This window comes from Thermobia domestica, chromosome 3 (assembly GCF_964235325.1).
Source record: "Thermobia domestica chromosome 3, izTheDome1.hap1.1, whole genome shotgun sequence".
NCBI lineage: Eukaryota > Metazoa > Arthropoda > Insecta > Zygentoma > Lepismatidae > Thermobia > Thermobia domestica.
In genome coordinates, this window is record NC_137456.1 from 68352343 (window position 1) to 68372342 (window position 20000).

General features: G+C 36.0%; 1 protein-coding gene across 1 annotated transcript in view; it reads right to left on the minus strand.

Annotated features, from left to right (window-relative positions):
* The window catches only part of LOC145681450 (uncharacterized), a 53929-nt gene that overhangs the window by 21353 nt on the left and 12576 nt on the right, over nucleotides 1-20000 (minus strand). Inside the window, exon 2 of the mRNA XM_081753093.1 lies at nucleotides 1905-2008. The gene's annotated coding sequence lies outside the window, so the exon portion shown is untranslated. The remainder of the gene's footprint in view (nucleotides 1-1904; nucleotides 2009-20000) is intronic.

Below are 20000 nucleotides of genomic sequence, written 5' to 3' on the forward strand. Positions count from 1 at the left end.
TAGATCAGCCATGGCAAGTCACGAACGAGAAATAATTATCTGTAAAATTTATCGCCAGGTCTCGATTATTCATTTTCTGTCCGCAGGAAATAAATTCCAGTAGTAAACATATTAGACATAATAATAAACAAAGAACTACGTAACTCACAACTTGTTTTTTAAAACTTCGCTCTTAAGAACCTGACATACTGAAAACAATACAAAATTTACCTTTCTTCTTTTGGTTGTTTTTCATAAGTGAAAGGAGATAATGAAATGCAACTTACCACAATCATAGATAATGTTATTCTACAACATAAAATATGAACCTGAAGAATTTTCAGTGTTCCATCCATAAAAATCACAGTGTTGCCAGAATAATATTTTCCCCAAAATCTAAGTTAAGGCAGTGACTAGAGGAACGAACTCAACTGCATTTGATTACATATTATGTTGTTTTCGTCTGCTGTGAACTACTTTTTAAATAACATTAATATTTAATTTTAATAACTGTATGTTAAAATTATTTTGTTTATTACAAACTAAATACAACTATTATTTAAAATGTAATTCACAGGATTGCAAGATAACATTATACGTAATCAATTGCAGTTGAGTTCGTTCCTCTAGTCGCTACCTTGACTTAGATTTTGGGAGAAATGTTATTCTGGCAACACTGTAATTTCTATGGATGGCAACACTGAAAACTCTTCAGGTTCATATTTGATGTTGTAGAATAGCATTATCTATGATTGTCGTAAGTTGCATTCAATTATCTCCTTTCATTTATCAATAAAAGAGCAAAAGAAAAATGGTATATTTTGTATTATTTTTAGTATGTCAGGCTCTTAAGAGAGAAACCAAGTTTTGATTCTCTGCCAGTGCAACTACTACCAATTTTACAGTTCTTTTCATTACAATACAAGCTGTAAGCGAGCATCGTAGCTAGGTCTTAATTCATGATTTGCGTTAAAAAAAAAAAAAAAAAAAAAAAAAAAAAAAAAAAAAAAGAGAGAGAGAAGAATGCCCTTAAAAGAATGTTCTCAAAATCATTTCATTCTCCCGGTATTTATCCTCTCCTTTTATGTAATCCCGCGTCAATATAGAAAAACAAGAAAGAACATCATCTTTATTCTGTCCAGTTATGTAGGCCCGCATATCAAGGTTTGTCGTGTTGGTTGCATACATACAAGGCTTTCTGTAACAGTTTAACTCCACACATTTTCCATGCTTGACTTATGACTACCTTAATCCCTACTCAGAGCCCAAAATCGTAAATGCTGCTTCATATGAATTAGATCTACTAATGACGTATCTGTATACAAAATTTGATGGCTCTAAAATAACTTTTTTGTTCGAAAAGCTGATGAAACATACATATACAGACACGCACACTGTTATTATTATTATTAGTATTAGTATTATTATTATTATTATTATTATTATTAGTAGTAGTAGTAGTAGTAGTAGTAGTAGTAGTAGTAGTAGTAGTAGTAGTAGTAGTAGTAGTAGTAGTATATACACGTTTAAAATAATACAGGCATGTACAATGACGGGTAAAGGAGGGAAATTGCTCCCTAAATTTCTGCTACTTACACAACAATTATTAAAACTCACAATTTTAAACGTATTTTATTGATTTTTTTTATTGTAATAACTCATCTGCAAGATTTAACCCACCTAACCAGTCGATTACACATACGCTTTAGATTGGTAATATACTCGTATGAAAATAAATAAATTTGAAAATATTAAATTTTCACCACTTTTTTATTTCTACGCGCTACTTGACTATTTTTTTTTCATTTCTTCATACGAAATTGTCTAAAACATTCTTTTTAAACTAAGTGATGTGTTATAGGTCTACATTCTACATATTAATAAGAATAAAACAATATAGATATTATTATATATGTATAGCTTACCGAGCGCTCTTTTTTATCGTCATCATCAGGTATCGGTAGCCGACATCACTGTGCTCATAAGAAGCATGGAGATCAAAATTGCGGCACGAGACATGATGATTGACCTGCAAGAAATCCACAGAAAGTAAGTGATAAGTATTAATAAGTACGTGTGCCAAGCTTAAATCAGAATTGTATCAAGGTATACATTTATTTTTACTTGGAGGAAAATAAATATATTATTAAAATAGCTTTGTTTAAATCAATACAATGTAGGCATGTATCAGTTTTGTTATAGGCTACAAATGAATTTGGTATCCTAAATTCCTTTAACAGAAACATATCGATGTAAACAAACACCATGCAATGTCCGCGTCACACGATTACTCGTTTTAAAAATTGCAAAACTAATTTCTTTATTATTCGAATCTTTAGCTATCAAACTTTAATAATTGACGTAAAAAATGCAAAAATTTAAAACGACACTTTTTTCCTATCTTAGCCTTTAAACGGGTCAAGATGAGGTTTAGAATTACAATAATATAATGTTTAATTCAAAACTAATAAAAAACACACTTTGCTAAAACTACATATACCATTTGTGTCGTCATATTTGCCAGAGTTTTGGGTAAGTCCCGTTCAGTACCTAGGTTATATGGACCCACAGGTTAAGGTAAAAATCCGTACTACATGACCTCTAACTGAGAATCGAAACCGGACATACTGCACTCAAGCTCCGTACAATTTTTATTCCGGAATTCACAGATATGTAATGCGCCATCATCCTAATCTTCAAAAAATAAATGAAATCTTTCGTTTTACGTTCCACGATTATGTCCAGCAAGCTAAAGTAGGTGGACTATAAACGAAAGTGAAATATTTTAAAACAAACTGATGGTTAAGAATGTGGGAGGAAACTGACAAATCACAAGAAAACCCACAGAAAGATAAGATCTTGTTCACAGTAAACTCATAGTGTTTGCAGTTGATTCAGGGATTCATCACATCTACGATTCATTTTGCCCAGCTGTCAACAGAGCATTGAATGTCAGTATCAATAATAATAATAATAATAATAATAATAATAATAATAATAATAATAATAATAATAATAATAATAATAATAATAATAATAATAATAATAATAATAATAATAATGTGCTATATATCTGTTTACATCCTAGTGGTTTTGGGTTTGAGAACCGATAGAAGCGAAGAGATTTTGTTATTGATGTTGCATCGTTAAGTAGTAACTGAAGAATAGTTTATTATTGAAATGTCTTAACAGTAAAATCTGACTGGCTGCAAATAGTAGCCTACTTCCCTGCTGTAAAATCAAGATCTCTGTGTTTATATCCAGTGGGTATTCAACTGGTTCACATCGGTTCGCTAGAACCGATTTTCAAAATATTTCGGGTCTGCAAAACCGTTTGTTATACCCAAAGATAACAGTAAATTTTACCCAGCTATATCCAGAAACAGTAAATTTTAGTTTAACTATCTTTGTTTTTAGAAGTTCATACATTTACAGAATATATATATATAGAACCGGTTGTTAAAAAATAGAATAATATCAGTGTGTATATTTATTAATCATGCCGTATCTTTCACCTTATTCTGCTGGGAAAGGAGAGGTTTGTCCTACTTCAAATCGGTCTGGTAGTGCATGTGATACCCCAGTCATAATCTACGGTAGGAGGACTGATATTGCATCCAGAAGATATCACTAAGAATAGGTTGGTCTTCATTGAGCAGTGGTCATACCGTGGAATGTGGCATCTGGTGGCATTAGGATGCCTCCTGGTACCATTGCAGAAAGTGAGTTTGCCTTAGGTGCTCTGGCGATGACAACGGAAATGTTGGTATATTCATATTTTCTAAGGAAGTTCCCTCCACCAGTAGATATACTGTATTTGCGAGATAGACTTTGGTCTATCGTGTAATGGACATGTTTCATTCATTGCCATTGCTCATGGTGGGGTATCAGCAACCGCCGTAGAAACGGGGTGAGTTTCTGGTAGGACCTCACTGTTCATCGTTCCAACTAATGATTGGTTGGGAGAAATTATGGGATCCTTCGCATATCAGGCGTACCCATATTCTTCACTCTATCACTGGACTACCCAATGCGTTGAGTTTCCATGTGAAAAATTCAAATAAGCACGGTAATGAAGGATAAGCAGCTTGCTCATCATCTCAAACCACACCATACATATATGCACGATTTCTCCATGGTCAGTGGCTAATGTGCGTTCCTTCGGTGCACGAGATACCGAGTTTGATTCCTGGTTGAAGAACTTCGAACAATATAAAGTGATTCAGGTCATACTTTTGTCTTACGTGGCCTCCCTGCTGATAATGGAAGTTTAAACAACTCATTCAGTTTATTGAAACTACAAGGCAAGGGTAAGTGAACTAAAATGGCTGCAAGATTAGCGTGCGCATCTTTGACGCGGTAGCCCCGGGTTTGATTCCTGCTGAGAGTTTGTGTGGTTCGAATCCCATATTAAGTTGTATGTCCATGTATCATATCGCCTTGGTGCTGAACTTAGTATTAAATTCCAAATTAATCAAGAAACCAACTGTGTATGGGCAGCGGCGCAAATTTGTCTTCAACATTGGGGGGGGGACGGGTATGACCGTTCATATATATATATATATATATATATATATATATATATATATATATATATATATATATATATATATATATATATATATATATATATATATATATATATACAGGGTGTTAATGAACTATACCAACAACCTGTAAGAGCTGATTCCTTACATCAAAATGAGAGAAAAAGTCCATATGGACCTATGGCGAAAAGTGCGTAGTTTCAGAGCTAGAGCTGTCCAAAATCGCGAAAAAGCCAAATTTCAATAGGCCCTATTTTGGATTACAGAAACTGTGGATGGTGATCCATATCAGCGTAAAGGAAGCCACACATACACAATCCAATCCAAAAGTGTATATTTCGTCAATTTTCAATAGGTGTACAGGGCATTTACTACAGGGTGAAATTCTCAGATATGCTGTTAATGGAGTTTTCAGATATACCCTGATTTCAAGGAGGGTCCAAAGTAGGCAAGAAGTAAGCTTTGACAACAATGGACATCCAATGCTTCGGAGGGAAGTTGGAAGTGTTAGGAACCGGAACCTCCATGATTTTTGTGTTCGGAATAATGTGTGATGTGATGTATTTCGTCACGGTATATTTCACGTTTTTTCATTTATAAGCGTGAAAGAAAACATCGCAACATGCGTTTTGCCGAGCACGAGAGACCGTGTTGCTGACGATCATTAACACTTCCGACATCGTGCCAAAAGATTCCATGTTCACTGTTATCAAGGCTTATCTTTTGCCTACTTTGGACCAATCATTAAGTCAGAGCATATCTCAAAATTAGGTTGATAGCATGTTTGGGAATTTCACCCTGCATGGAATACTCTGTACACCCATTGAACATTAATGAAATATGGATTTTTGGATTGCGTATGCGTGTCTTCGTTTACTCTGATAATGACCACCATCCATAGTTTCTGGAATTCGAAATAGGGCCTCTTGAAATTTGGCTTTTTCGCGAATTTGGACAGCTATAGCTCTGAAACTATCCACTTTTCCCCATAGGTTCATATGAACTTTTTCTCTTATTTTGATGTGAGGAGTCATCTTCTACAGTTTGTCGGTAAAGTTCATTAACACCCTGTATATATATATATATATATATATATATATATATATATATATATATATATATATATATATATATATATATATATATATATATATATATAGCTAGATAGATACATAGAATAAGCAATGTTCAAAATATTTATGAAGTTGAAAATCAAATGCTGTGGAGGATCAAGGGAGCAGAGTTGTCTTCAACATTGGGAGGCGGGCTGATTGGGGGCTTATTCTGGGAAGGGAGGAGATGAGACTCATGTTACGGTAGATGAATCTGATTTCTGAGGTGAACCTGTTGTATATATCAGGCGATGTACGCATAGGAATGACTAATATTAGATTTTTGAAAAGAAATCTTGAAATTTGGATGGGCTTCAGTCTGAAAGCCCCAAACCCAGTAAATCTTCCACTGGTTACGGTTGGGATGATGTTCTTGGACATAAAGAGCAACCAAGGCAAATCAGTTCACGGGGATTTTTTTTCTCTGTTCCTGAGTCGGCATATTTATGGGACATGTGATAAACTATCAGAATGTAGTTCCTGTGCCGGTAGCAGAAAATACACAGACCTAATTTTCTTTACAAATATCGGTAATTCATACTAAGTACCGATGCAAGTACCATCATTCTAATATCAATATTTGTAGACTGCGTGCAGTTTTGTGAAGGAAGTGAAATGTACAAACACTGGAAGGAAGGAAGGAAGAAGGAAGAATTTAAATTTCTGGGCTCTCGGCATCAAAGACCATTTAGCCCGTCACGTTTTTGAGGGATGACGTCCCTTAGCGAGCACCCAATCCGGGGAAAGGTAAGGAAGAAAGGATTGGGGAAGGAAGGAAGCGGCCTGGAACCTATAAGTTAGGTACCACCCGGCATTTGCTTGGTATGAATGAGGAAAACCCAGGAAAACCTCATTCAGGGCGGCTGGCCTGGAAAAGCGTTTTACACTTTTCCGACCAAGTGCCCCCACCGGGAATAGAACCCGGGACCGAAACACTGGAGGGAAAACATTGCACAGAAACATTATGGTCTTACGTTGAACATACATGCGGTACAAAGTATCCTCACCTATGGGGTTTTTTGCACCAAAATTTATATTTCAATAACCATGGTCATACTGAATGTTTACTAACGCACTTGCGTGATTGTTTTCCTTAACTATTATATGTTTAAAATGCAGTGTCCTAAATCATTACGTTTGTAAGTTACATGCGATTTTCTTTAAAATTTCTTACATCTGGTGCAAAGTACGGTATGCTTCTATTTAGGCATCCACAATGTTCCACATTAGGCCTAGCACAATTGTTTTATAATAATCTAAATGCTGACTTCCCCAAAACTATGAAGAAAGAAAATCAATGTATGACGCAAAAATACTCTTATTTGTGCAAAATGATGAGGCTCAATAGCATTATAGGAATTAAATAGTTGAAAATAGACTAACAATAATTAATGACAGATTTAATGTAATGAAGTTTCAAACCTTTACATCATTAAGGTGAAATGGACAAGCCAAGAGAAACCAATTTCATCTCACTTTTGTGGCAATCGGACGCAAATCATCACACTTATCCCCAGAAAGCACTTTTCAAATCGGATTATTGGGGGGACAGTCCCCCCCCCCCAGTTCCAAGATTGGTGGGGACATGTCCCCTTCATCCCCCCCACCCGGGATTTGCACCAATGTGTATGCGATTATTAATGTTCCTTCTTTAATTCAGGAAAACGCATAGATTTTATTAAACGTTACACTTAGGATTTTAGTTCCTGCTGACTGTAAGTAAAGTGATGACAATATGGTAATATAGCATTTCCCAGGAAAACTATTTAATATTACGTATTCTTATGCAAGATCATATTATATTCACAACACTCATCTACAAACTTTTGTTTGAGGTTGTATGAGACCACATTGAGGTCATGCTTCCGGTTAACTTTCTCAACTAATCCTTCTGTCCATTGCTTTGGGACGAATGAAGAAAAAAAAATAGAAAGGAAGACAGGAGAGAAGATATGTGAGTAACCGGTATGTTCGTGTGTAGAATAGCAGTTAGATACAATTAATTCTGTAAGTGAAAGAAAAAGTACATACTGTGTGTGTGAATTAGTTTTTGAATAAACTGTATAAACCTAAGTTAAATCTTTGTCATTTCCGGAAATTTTCTTTTATTATGAGTTTTTTTTTATTTTTCTGATGTGTAAATTGCAAATTAACAACAGAGTCGTATCTTTAATGTTTTTCGTAGCATCCAGGTGTTTCTTACAGTGATTCATAAAGTAGGAAAGAAGAATATCTTTTAATAAGCTATGTGCATAAATTCACAGTAAAGAAAATTTCTTTACATTTCCCAGTATTGTTGCACCATATCCTACCTACGTGGAACGGACTCTTTTAATTATTACGATGTTTTTTTTAGTGTGCTACATCTTTGTTTGTTTGTTTGTTAATGTCAAATTTTCAAACTTAAATTTGAAGCACTTCCATTAGGGATGGTACCGAGACCGAGACCGAGATGGACTTTTATATACCGAGACGAGACCGAGACCGAGACGGACTTCTAAATACCGAGACGAGACCGAGACCGAGACAGACCTCTATAAATCGAGACGAGACCGAGACGATACTTAGGTCAGTCTCGAAAGTCTCGGTCTCGTCTCGAATATTGATATTGATATATACTAAAATGCCTTCACTCAAAATTTGTTTCGTTGCTGTGTTAGATAATATGAGAACGGTTGACTGATGTACAGTGACGTATTTAGGGGGTGGTTATCAGGCTCAAACCCCTCCCGAAATAAATTTCTGATAATTTTTTTGCATTGCACGTACAACGCAAATGTTTCTTACTCGTTCCTCAAGCCTCTCTCGAAACAAAATCCATTGCTGATGCAAATAGAATTCTCTCTCTCTCTCTCTCTCTCTCTCTCTCTCTCTCTCTCTCTCTCTCTCTCTCTCTCTCTCTCTCTATACAATTGAATGTATGGTCGCGGTGCCATCCAGGGCCGCCCTGCATGGGTTCCCGGGGCCCAACTTTAATTTTCAATGGAAGCAAGGGGTGAGTGGTACCTCGTTCGATACATCTTTAAAAACTAAAAAGCGTTCTGGCAAAAGATCTCTCATATCGGGCACTGTATTTAAAATGGCCGCCAAGACATGTTGCCTCTACCAGATACAGTAAAACATGCAGTACCACTAATACGAAAACGATTGAACATAAATGAACCGAACAACAACTCAAATAGAAAATGTCATGTGGCACATCGATTGATATTGTCGCGGAGGCTCCCAGGGCCACCCTTCATGGGGGCCAAGGGCTCAACTTCAAAATTGTAAATGGAAACATGGGGTGAATGATACCTCGTCCGACATATCTTTAAAAACTAAAGAGTGCTGTTACAAAGGATTGTTCATATGGGTCACCGTTTTCAAAATGACCAAGACATGGTACCTGCATCAGATAAAACGTCCAGTATCACTAATATGAAAACACCAGAACAAATATTCGAATAGGAAATCACATAGGGTATTTATCATTCTATATCTCGGGAATGTTGCAACAATCAAAAAAATGATTAGAGTGAAAGTACCATAATGGAAAGGAAGAAATCTAACTCCTAGAAAATTATTGCTCCAACCTCACTCTGTAAGTGAGTGAAGCGGGAAGGATCCGTAGAATTGCAGATGAGAGCCTTAGTTTTTGCAAATTGTATCTACGAAACAAAGTTATTTGAAATATGCTTTTATAAGAAATAAATATGTCTGTAATGCGATAAAGTATGTAAAATTCTTGTTAAATGGTACCTTCCATTTTGATTGCAGGCAAAGGTTTGATGCAAAAATGAATCAACTGAAATGCGAAAAAAATTTGTCGAACAATACAATTTTAGAACAATATTTACAAACGTTGGTTTTGTTCAACAGTCGTCTGCATGATATGGTTCGCTTCTTTTCCTTCTATGTCTTCTTGCATGTGATAGAATATGAGTTTCATTGAGATGTTGTCCACAGTTACATTCCGAATAACTTGGTAATTTCAGTTGTGATCCTTAGTAACGACAAAAATCTTGCACGCATTGCGTTAAATTATCAGGGGCGGGCAAAATGTTGTTAAACTTGAATTTCACCTTATTTTTATTCACCTTATTTCACTTTATTTTTATTCATTATAGTACCAGTCATTTGTAGTCACTTTATTTTCATTCATTATAGTACCAGTCATTTGTATACACAAGTGTTTCAGACAAACCATATCTATTGCAAATAAAAGTGAGGTTCTCATTTGAGATTTTACCATTCATTCCCGCTTCACCTACTTACGGACAGAGATCGGAAAGATAATTTTCTATCATTTCCTCTTTTGCATCATGTCAATTATACTTTAATAATCTTTTTCTCCGTTGCATTTAACTTGAGCTGTGGAATGATAAATACACTTTGTGCTTTCCTATACGAATTTTATTCTGTTCATTTATCTCCAACTATTTTCATATTAGGGGTCTAGTGGTACTGGACAGAGATGGAGTGTGTCAATGGGTCAAGTGGGTCAAGTTTTCTGAGTGGGTCAGTGGGTCGTGGGTCAACAGCATGTGACCCACTGTGACCCACCACCCACCGTGACCCACTGCGACCCACCACCCACCATGACCAACTGCGACCCACCGACTCATTGTGATCTACAAACCCACTCTGCTCACTGCATTGTAGACAGTATCTTCTGAAGACTGGTAAATTTGTCTTCGTTTTACTTTCAAGACCTTCATTTCCTTTTCTTTTCCACTTGTTTCTGTCTACATACCTGAGGTGAGTATATCTAACCAAGTGAAAAAAAGAACTTCAGGCACTTTTGGATATTGATATTTGTAATTATAATAATAGCATAGGACTTATACTACTACTTGGCTTTCGAGACCTGTGAGTTTTTAGAGGAGCTAACTACTGGAAAAAATACATTTTTGAATCACTATAATATATAAATTATTATATAAAAATTGAATGTAACTATGTGAATGTATCAGCACGGTCAAATTGCAAAGTCAAATGAAATTACTTTTGGTATATAGTTAGGCCTTAATCCAAACTGGGATGTTATATTGCTTTCATTATAATACATAATATCCTAAGGATGTAGTGAGGATCCGAATTATTGCGAAAAAAAAATAGTATCTCGCACGCCGTTAAACTTACGGAGCTGAAATTCAGTGTATTAACTCTTTATTGAAAATAAACAGAATGTGTCCTAGCATTTTTAAAATTCTCCTTTAAGGGGGGCTGGGGGGCACTTTCTATATATGGAAAATTGGTAGTAAGTTGGTTTGTAGAAATGATCGAAAACGATCGATGTTATTTAAGAAAAAAATCAGAAACAAAAAATACAGTGCTTGGCTTCATATATCCATTGCTTTCTACTATAATAATTGCTGAAGCTTATGTTTATTATATGGAGCGCTTACAGCACAGAACAATCTACCCATAAAGTTGTGAGAAAAATAGGCATAAAATTTGTACTGTAAGTTTAATTACACGGAAATTTTAAGTTTGGATTGTAGGCATAATTATATGGAAAATTTTATACTTTTTTCCCTTTATGTTGGACTACTTACCTTGATTTGGAACTTTCAAATTTCGTCCTTTTTCCACCGAAAAGTATCGATAATGGAACAAGGAAATAATTATACTATGATATTTAGTTGAAATTCATCGTAATTTGGCACATGGCAAACATCAGTGTGGTAATTGAAGGGGAAGAAGGAGGGAAATTCCCATTCACCTCTGAACACTTTCCAGGAACCTCGTTCCCTTTCGCTTTCTAGACGGGGAGGGAACTTGGTAATGGCATCAAACCTTCATGTGTAATTATAAAAATTAAATTTATAAACAAATAAGAAATCATCAGTTTATCAGGCTTTAATTGATTATTTATTCACAAGATTCCCTATCGAGGGCGTGGTAGATGAAGTTTCTGTTCTCCATGAGTTGACATTGCCAACTGATATGGTCAATATGGAAAAGATGTTGTATGGTGATAGAGAGATTATACTTCTTGCTGAGTATTTCAAAACTGACCAAGAAAACTCGTTGTCAGACTTAAGTCTAACAAGCAGATTGTCGATGAGGAGTTGCAGAAATCGGGTAGAAGTATTATCAATTTCCACGACAGAGTGCGAACGGGGATTTCCCCTTATGAATTTACAGATGACTGCAATTAGAAATACACTAAGTGCTCAAACATTGTCTAACTTGTTGTTCATCAATGTTAATGGCTTGCCGCTAGACAAGCTCAAAGTAGACGAGCTAGTTATTTCTTGGCTGAAGGATGGACATCATTTTGCTACAGATGATTTACCACGAAAAAGTTACCAACAGGAAATAAACCCGATTTCAGATTGGTTTTAAGGAGGATAATTACGAGTTATGGAATATGTATACTTGTATTACTAATGGCTTATTTGTGTTATTCACCTTTGTACCTAATTTTTAGTAAGTCTCTTCTTTGCTTTAGGTAAACTACTTTGAATAAATATTCATAATAATTGGAATTATGCATATTTGTTAAATTTAACGTGGTGTTTTAATGATTACACAAATTACAATTATGAGTATACTTTATGGAGATGCTCTCACAGAGGGTACCCGAACACCTTTATACACTATGAAAAACTGATTTTTCAAGTCTTTTGTGAGAAAAATACTGTGAACTGAAAAACCATAACCTTTTCCATATTGTACACTGGTATTTTCCTGCGAATAGAAGTTTCTTTTGGAACGTGTTCAGAAATTAACAATTGCAAGAATACTCTCTTAGTACAAGTATATTTTAGGCACACACTAATTTCCCTTCATCTCGAAGTGCTTCAATTTCCTCACTGACAAACAATTTACCATTTGATATTGTAAAGATTAGATCCACCGTTATTGTAGCAAAGTGGTGCTTGAGTGATTGACTAGAAATTCAAAGTCTGATTAGTGATAATTTCACATTCTTGTTTTATTACAAGTGTAAACTCTTTAGTCAGTACAGAAGAGGCCGTGGGTCGTGTTCAGAGTTGATGACGATGGATTTTGGTGAGTCAGAGTAGGTCACAGTGGATGATAGTGGTTCATAGTGGGTGGTGTGTCACGGTGAGTCAGAGTGTGTCACGGTGGGTGGTGGGTCAGAGTGTGTCACGGTTGGTGGTGGGTCACAGTGGATCATGGTGGATGGTGGGTCAGAGCGGGTGGTGGGTCATGGTGGGTCGTGGGTCAGAGTAGGCCACGGTGGGTGGTGGGTCAGTGGGTCGTGGGTCAAGTTTTCGCTGACCCACGCCAACTCTGGTACTGGACTTTTATCTGATACAGGCACCATGTCTTGGCGCCCATTTTGAAAACGATGACCCATATGAAAAATCTTTTGCAACAACACTGTTTAGTGTTTCAAGATTTATTAAAGACGTATGATTTAACCCATATTTCGGTTTCAAATTTCTAAGTCTGGCCCCCTTGAAAGTCATCCCTGGGAGCACTGCGAGAACATTACTAGACGCGCCCCATGCCTTTCCTGTTTCACTTTTTGATTGTTCGTTTATCTCCAACTGCTTTCATATTAGTGGTACTGGACGTTTTATCAGATACGGGCACCACGTCTCGGCGGCCATCTTGAATACGGTGACCGATATGAAAAATCTTTTGCCACAACGCTTTTTACTTTTTAAAGATCTATGGAACGAGGTACTACTCGCCCCATGTTTCCATTTAAAATTTTAAAGTTTGGTCCTGGGACCCCATGAAGGGCGGCCCCGAGAGGCACCGCGACAACACCGTTCGGTGTGCCCCATGGCATTTTCTATTTGAGTTTTTGTTCGGTTCATTAGTGTTCAATCGTTTTCGAGATATGTTCGTGGAAAGATTAAAATGGGCCATCCTCTCTCTCTATATATATACAGCCACGGATCCAGTATATGATCAAGGGAGGAGCTAAACCATGGTTTACCACTTTATTCAGTGTAAAGAAAGTAGTAGGATTGAAGCCCATTTTATCCAGTGTATACCTAAGCGTTAAGGGGGACTATAGTCCCTATAACCCTCCCCTAGGATCTGCGATATATATATATATATATATATATATATATATATATATACAGTGACGGATCCAAGGGGGGCAATAGGGGCTATAGCCCCCCTTTGACGCTCAGATATACACGGGATAAAATGGGCTTCAATCCTGCTTTACACTGGATAAAACGGCAAAATATGGTTCAGCCCCTCCCTTGATCATATCCTGGATCCGCCCCTGTATATCTATCTATCTATCTATCTATCTATACTATATATATAACTTTTACTAGGTAAAGTAGGGTAAAAATGGATCCAAAATTTAATGGAAGTCGTATAGGCAGTATTGAGGCTATCTGAGACAAAGTATATTGCTGAAAGTGAAATATGGGTTACTATTAGGGTTTTAGGGTGATATACCCATTGATCATTGAACCTGGAATACACGCATGGAAAACATTAGCACTAGAAAATTAGCTACGAAGAGGTACACCATACCATAATTCTAAGTCAAAAATGAAAGGAAAAATAAGCGGAAACGACAGACTGTACGAGAATAATACTTTCACTATTTTAATTTCACACCATTTATTTCGAGACTTTCGAGACTTTCGAGACGAGACCGAGACCGAGATCGAGACAAGCATCTGTTGACCGAGACGAGACCGAGACCGACACGGTGATTTTTTACTCGAGACGAGACCGAGATCGAGACCGCTATTTATCAACCGAGACGAGACCGAGACTGTACAGAGTCTCGTCTCGTCTCGTCTCGATACCATCCCTAACTTCCATGTTAATAGAAGTTCTGAAAATTTTGTACAGATAAGTAAACTCGATAACAATATAATCTTTTCACATCAGTTTGTTGTCAGTTTGTCTGTAAAACTAATTGGGTTATTACAAATGTACGTATTTAGTTTATGAATATGAGTAGACAACACACATTTAACTAAACTTTACTTCAAATACACGGCTCACAATGGTTCAGTGCTGGTTCGAGACCTTTATGTGGCGCCCTCGATGGAAAAGTTAGGAACTATTTGCGAGAAATTTTTGAATGAAATGTTGTCTTCCAAATTGTGCTTTTATAAGATCAACTATTATGTAACTTAAGTCCACACATTGAAATCTTGTAGTATTTTGAAGTTTAAAAGAGTTAAAAGTAAAGAATTGGTTGCAGGATATTAATTGAATATTAAAAAAGTACTTGCTGCAACCAGTGGTGTCCCCCCCCTTATGTCCATGACGCACACCCCAGTTGTCTATCAATAAGTGTTCTTCCATGAAAAACATCTTTTTGATTAATTTTACACCACCTCAAGCATATTTATATAGATTTTTAACCCCCCAAATATTTCAATGACGCAGTTTGCGTCATAGTCCCCCCTTTGTGGGCTCCCCTGCTGCAACTGAGAAGCCTCCATGCTACAAGGTCTTCCTCTAACCTCTTAGTCTTCACGTACGATTTTTCTTTTTTAATATTGTCCATTAATTGTAGTCTTCTTTGCCCCCTCCATCTATTACCTGCCACAATACCCTCTAGCACATCCCTCATGATACAGTTCCTTCTTATCCAATGTCCCGACCAGTTTCTCTTCCTATTCTTAACAATATGTAAAATTCTTCTTTCCACCCCCCACACACCATTTCTCTCTCTTTTGTTTTTCGCCCAACCAAGCTAATTCTCTCCATTCTTCTCCACACCTACATTTCGAAAGCTTCCAGTCGCTTTCCACCATTTTTGTGTAATGTCCATATTTCTAACCCATACATACAATACTCCACACGAAGCATTTTATGAGTCTTTTTAGTATCTCTTTCTTCAAGGTCCCACAAAATAATATTTTCTTCCTCCTAAAGGCTTATTTCGCTATTCCTATTCTTGCTTTTATATGAGGTTCACATTTCATATCATTACTAATGATACTACCCAGGTATCGGAAACTAATCACCTGTTCTGTTTTCTCTCCTACTTCTATAGTTAACATGTCGTAAATAATAATCGTAAAAAAACAACCTAAGAAAACAATACTTTTACAAAATGCATTGAATAGCAGAAAATCGTTCTTTTAGTGGAATAAAAATGTAGAAATGGATTGCATTAGACCCAATTTGAATATTTAGGTTACGTTTCTGTTATCGATCATCATAAGTATCTAATTGTGAACATTGTAATAAGTACACTCCATTAAGTATGGGAGCTAATGATTATAATGCCTTATACAGAGCAAACCATTTCCCTAATATCCATAAAAAGGGAAAGAAAAAACTTTAGTTCTCAACGTTAAGAAGACTGTCCTATGCTTTTAGTCCTCTTTCTACAATTTACCCCACTAAAATATTTATTTTCTGTTTTTCAGTGAATTTTATAAAAGCTTTGTTTTAAACGTTTTTAAACACTTATTTCTTTTAGTATAAACTAGTAGAATGCATTTCTTCGCACGGGAAGAATATTTATTTATTTATTTATTTATTGTCAACACAACTGGCTATAGCCCACTTACAGTGTTGACAATTACATAATTACATATTCATAACGGCATTTCTAAGTTTCTTAGGCGACATATTACATATATAAAATTCATTTTTATTTGTACACATTCTATTATCCAAAGCTGTTGTTCTCCAAATTGGTGATTTCATCAATATATTGCTGTTTGATTTTTTACAGTAATAGAGGCAGGGGCGGATCAAGAGCCAGTCAGAGGGGCGCCAAAACGAGCCTCAAAAAGTAAATTTTATAATGTGTTTTCTACTGACTTTTTTGGTTTATATTCTTGTAAAGTAGCAGCAATTACATAATCTTTTTCCATTTCACGATCGAAGATGAGAGTTTCATAGTACTAAGGGGGCTGTATCGACAAATGGAGAGATGGCATGTAGAATAAAGAGTAAGTATTGTTTGTTTGTTTGCTTGACTTTAGCGTTCCACGATTATGCCTTAATGGCCAAAGGAGATGTGGATACTGATTATAGTGGAATCCCAAACCACTTTTATCGTTCAACAGTAACCCACCGGAAATTGAACCCGGGACCACAGAAGGCAGGCGTGCTAACCACTAGACCAAGCGGGGGGAGGGCGGAGTTGGTATTGTTTATATCGGGCCACATTCTTTGTGAAGTTTTCCTAGGTAATGAATGTCTTTTTGAAAAATGGGTTTAACATATTAAAAACACTATGATAAACTGTAAAATTCAGGCTAGTACTAGAGGGAGGGCGCCAAAAAGTCACTTTGCCCGGGTGAAAATTTGGCCTGGTCCACCCCTGAATAGAGGATGGTATTTTTACGTGTTTTTAATGAAGGAACATGAATGTTCAATGAAGAAACTAAGTCGGTACAGTCCAAAATATTTTGAGATTCTTTCTGAATAAATAATAAATCAATCATATGACGTCTTTGTTGTAGTGTTGGACGACGAAAGGTCTCAAGGATGGTTTTATAGCTGTTGTAAGTGGGATAAATGTGAATTTCTTTGTAAGTTAGAAATTTCAAAAATTTTCCTTGTATTCTTTTTAATTGCTTACGATTTTTTAATTGAGATGGATTCCAAATAGTAGAAGCATACACTAACTTTGAACGTACATATGCATTGTACAACTTCTGTAATGTTGAAGAGTTCTTAAAATTCTTTTCCTGTTCTCGTATTTGCAATGTGACTGTCAAACGTTAACTTAGCATCAAACTTTAACACCAAAATCCTTAACTGAATCATGTCTATTTACTACATATTCATTAATTACATAATAAAAGTGACAAGGTGATGATTTGCTCCTAGTGAACGATAACACTTTGCACTTGCTTGCATTGACTCCAAGGTGATTAGAATAGCACCAGTTACTAATATGATCTAGACCTTCCTACAGTTTTATGTTATCATTTAGAGAATTGATTTTAGCATATATTTTTAGATCATCCACATACGTTTTATTTTGGACATAAAAGGGTGAATTTGGATTTAAATAACATCGAAAGTATCACTGTTCATCTCAGCGACCCTGAAAACTATAGATTCGACACAAAGTTTTGGTCATTTTCAATATTTTTTAAAATCTCCCCCTCCCCTAAATTGCACCGTCCAAGTGAAATGATAAAAAAAAACATTCCAGGTCCGAACCTCATCTAAGTTGAAAATTTGATCGAGATCGATCGGGTGGTTCAATAGGTATAAATTTTCAAACATGGTCATTTTCATTTTTATATATAATTGATAAAGAACTTTAATGATAACTTAAGCTACAATCCATCAAGATTTTCTAATCAAAATACCGTACATCAAACAGGGTCTTAGTTGATAATACAGTATTTTGTGAACACTGTAGGTTTCAATTGTTGTTATATCTAACCCCTGGATTAGATTGCGTTAACTTTTAACTTAGTTGCTTCTAATGGATATGCCTTTCTGTAATCCAGCTTCTTGGAGGCGAGATATTGTGGTGGGAAATTACCTATACTGTCCGGTATGCTCCGACATCATGGTTGTGCATCGGATTCATATCCCGGTCGTGTTTAGGACCTGGCCCCGTTCTTCATAACCTTGCTGTTAAAAAGAGCGCAAAATACAAAAACTCTAATTTAACTATCTCTCAGATGAATATATTCGTCTTTCTCAGATGAATATATTATTCAATAAATTAACACACCAGCACTTGTTTTCCTTCCACATATCTTAAGAAAACTTGATGCAGTATGGTGGATCGTTTCCCCTTCACACATCTTAAGAAAACTTATTATGGTATGGTGGATCCTTTTTTCTTCACACATCTTAAGAACATTTAATATGGTATGGTGGATCGTTTTCCCTACACACATCTTAAGAACACTTCATACGGTATGGTGGATCAATGCTAGAGTAATTAACCACAAAGTAGGACCGTCTTACTGCATAAGTCCAATGGGCAATTGCCCCAAGATCCCACTAGCATAGAAGCCTATGCTAATCTGTGTATCCCAAGTGACTTGTCATAAATAAATACTACGACACAGTAATTCTAGGCTACTAAAATATAGCTCTTTAGTGTTACAAACAGATATTTTGGTTTGTTTCTGATCTAGTCTCAATACTGCCACCTCATATATATATATATATATATATATATATATATATATATATATATATATATATATATATATATATATATATATATATATGTCATATTTTCTATAAGTAGAAGCTTTGCTTTGTATATAGTTAAACAGAAACAAACTATTTGCTGAGCAAAACAATATATTCACATAGTGTCTGATAGTGTCTGATGAACCCAAAGTGTTAGTTGGCGAAACTGTAACACGTATGTAGTTTTTAAATAAGAATATATTGTTTTGCTCAGCAAATAGTTTGTTTGTGTTCAATTTATATTTTATTCCTGTGAGTAGTCGTGCGGCCAAGCACACTGACTTACTCAGGGGCCCATAGTGCGGACACCGGAATGCCACAAAGCGAAGATTCGTAAGATCAAGCCCAAGTTACGTGTGTTTTTGGTAGACAGAAAATTGTGTCCGTATATTTTTTCGGAGTTTTCTTGCTTTCATTCATTGTAGCATCTCTCCAGTATACGATGTATTATTATTATTATTTACTAGTATGTATCTCCTGTCACTTTTAGCCTACAGTGCGTCAGATGCGGTTCCAGGGGGGTGATCGGGGCAATTGCCCCCCCCCCCTTCGAGAAGAGGAAGTTTTCTTATTTTATAGTTTTTTGAGCTCTTAAAAGTAACAGTATTACAATCCACCGCCCCCCCCCCCCAGAAATCCGTGCTGGATCCGCCCCTGCAGTGCGTTAGTATGGTTCTCAAGCCGAAAATTTCAATCCTTAAGAATATATTAGTTACAGGTTTTGTAATCATGACACAAAACCTAACTTAAAGACAAGTAAGGTGTATAGTCTTCAGCGTTTGAAGGTCTAATATTTAGATAATTTTCGAATTAAATTGATCATCTGCTGAGACTAAACCGCGAAAGAAAGGCTGGGTCACGATAAGGGTCATTTTCTGCCTATCAATAGATTGTTATGAAAGTTGGTACCTGTAATCTACACCATATTCCGCGTGAAAGGTTGTTCAAATTATGTTGAGATCATTTCCGGTTGTCCCTGTAGAGCGTCCGGAAGTTACTTCTGACTTCAACCTTCGAAAAGTAGAGGTGGGTGCGTGATAAACGGATTTCCGTGGAAAGCGGCAACATGATGGGAAAATCCGTAATAATGTTTTGTTCTACTGATAAAAATACATAAAATAACCAAATTGCAAGACCACAGGTTTATTTCTTACATTATGAAAGCAATTTGTTTAGGAAAACTCGTGTTCGTTGAACCTCTATTTTGCCATCAATATTCGTTTTCGGAGTTGTATTAACAATAGAGCGGACACTCAGAACAACACCAAAACTATGC